Source organism: Tachysurus vachellii, chromosome 2, assembly GCF_030014155.1.
Source record: "Tachysurus vachellii isolate PV-2020 chromosome 2, HZAU_Pvac_v1, whole genome shotgun sequence".
Lineage (NCBI taxonomy): Eukaryota > Metazoa > Chordata > Actinopteri > Siluriformes > Bagridae > Tachysurus > Tachysurus vachellii.
Window position 1 is genome coordinate 39,235,961 of NC_083461.1, and position 2,500 is coordinate 39,238,460.

Below are 2,500 nucleotides of genomic sequence, written 5' to 3' on the forward strand. Positions count from 1 at the left end.
TCATCACCCATAACTCTCTCTCTCTCTCTCTCTCTCTCTCTCTCTCTGTCTCTCTCTCTCTCTCTTTCGTCCTTTACCATTCTCTATCTCCTCGTCCTCACGCTGTCTCTCCTTATCACACTCCTCGTTTCTTTCTGAGCCACACTGTCCGGAAGACGTGTGAATGTAAACTTAAACGTCCTCACAGCCAATTTTAGATACGTTTCATAATTCCTGCACGGTGAGATAACGGCCACGAGCGACAGACGGGAGGAAGCGAACGCACTCGCAATAAAACAGATAGCACGCGGCTAGAACACGCTCATGTTTAATATCAGTGCCGATGGTCCAGAAAGCGACGCTCTACAGACGAGACCATCTTTCTCTGTTCGTCCCACACAGCGTGAAAAAGACACGAATAAACATTTCACTTTCCCTATAAATATGTTATTATTTAGATATTAGATTTCTTTATCAAATCTGTAAGAACCATTTATTAACAAAATAGAGGTTTGTATAGGTAGCTTAGGTTAGCTGTAACAGCTTGTTATTATCTGTCGAAAACTCAAAAGACCTGGAAAACAAAAATAAGGTTTATGTGGACACAAAGGACACATTTTAAAGACACATTTATAACATTTAAGGAAGGAGTCTCCAGTGTCAGCCATTTGTTTGCGCTGTTCACGTGAGACGTAAATGTTTTGTGAGCGTTAGTTATAGAACTATAAACGAATAAACAAGATAGACAAAACAAAATACGCAATTGTTGGAAAACAAATTCGACATGCCGTTATTGGAAAGTCACTTCATCCCACCGTCCTGATTATTGCCCTCATTTCATCATTCATCGTTCATCAAAAGTTTAAATGGGTGGTAAAACACGATTTCACTTTTCTGACTTTAGTTAGTGTGTAATGTTCCTGTTTGAGCATAAACAACATCTGCAAAGTTACAACGTTCAAAGTTTTAAGCAAAGGGAGATATTTGCTTTTAAAGAAATCCATTTCTAAGGACTACAGCAAACGGCCGGTAGGGACTACACGACATTCCTCCAGGGTTGCTGCCGTCACTAACCCCGATATTTACATAAACCCCTCCTCTGAGAATATCAAATAAGACTACTGGTAAAGGTAAGGGGCGTGATGTTTCTGAAAAACGGAACTAGGCAGTTAGCGAATCACAACACACTGGGCTAGCTAACCACTCTAAGCCCATTGCTATTTTTGAGGGACTGGCTTCATAGAACCCGGAAACCATCAGACTGTTTTACAAGGAGGGACAGAGCAGTGTAGAATAAAGGTAAAATATATGAAAAATAATGCAATTTTTTTTTAAAACGAAGCATGAACACGTTACAGTGCATCCCACAAACACAATCAAGCCTTCGAAAAAACGTGTTTTACCACCCCTTTAAAAGTTTTAACATAAAGCTTAAAAGTGTCGACGTTTATACCAAAATTAATTCCAATCGCTTCCGATTCTAGTTCTGTGTCAGATCAGATTTAATTAAACTTAGACTTCCTGCTCTGGCGTTCTCTTTTTCACGCAGTATATTGTTCCTTATTGTTTCTGTCCTGCCTCATTTGCATACTAACGATCTGAAGATATGCAATGTGTTGCTGTATTTAAATGAGGCAGCGTGTTTATTCATGAGATCCCGAGCAGAAGCAGAGCCGTAACCAAACGCCATCTGATCTCGCACGAGATGTACGGATTAGCCGCGGGGAAGGCGCCTTATTTAATAACGACCGAACCCACTTGTCAGATTTAATCATGTTTCTAAGACTGATGATGAAGTTGAGCTTTTTACTTTTGCATAATAAAAAAAAATTTAATCCGGGTATAAAAGTGTGAATTTGTTTCCGCTCAACAGAGTTTTATTGAGTTCTGAAGTGAAATGAAGTAAAAACAAATTGGAATTAAAAGCATTTTACATTCCTACAAACATTAATACATCAACTAAACACAAATCTGAAAATGAGATTCCTCAGATTCCTACGAAGCATGCTAGGAGAGGATATATCTACAGTCCGAAATGTCATCGAGACTCAGCAGTTAAGAGCGAGAAAATGCAAAAAACTGAGGACCTGCAAGAAAGTCCCACATCATCACCTGATTAAACGTGATCTGCATAGAAAAGTCATCAGAAACGAACCTCACCTGTGACCTCATCAGCTAAGCCATGACTAGCTGGATTAGCTAGAAGTGTTTTGTAAGCAAAATTGTCAGCGTTTGGGTTTAGCGTAGTTATGTTTTGGGCTTGTCGAGCAGAACGGCTTTCGTTTAAGATTTGCGTGAGTATGTTTGTGTAGAGATTATTACATAAACCACATCTGTGCTCGCTGACTGAGTTCAGGATGTCTGTCGTGTACGCGCTCACGGTTTCGAGGGTGTGAACTCACCTGCTGCTGTCTTTTCTTCTCCACCATAATTACACTCCACACACCTGCAAAACAACACACTTTAACACACCAAACCCTGACATTTTCTCCCACTGGAGATATAAAAAAAAAAAAAGATG

The 2,500-nt window shown here is 39.8% G+C and overlaps 1 long non-coding RNA gene across 1 annotated transcript in view; it reads right to left on the reverse strand.

The window, feature by feature from the left end:
• Window positions 1-2,500, reverse strand: part of LOC132861043 (uncharacterized) — a 34,503-nt gene that overhangs the window by 11,900 nt on the left and 20,103 nt on the right. The window contains exon 3 of the long non-coding RNA XR_009649891.1: window positions 2,382-2,425. This is a non-coding gene — a long non-coding RNA (uncharacterized LOC132861043). The remainder of the gene's footprint in view (window positions 1-2,381; window positions 2,426-2,500) is intronic.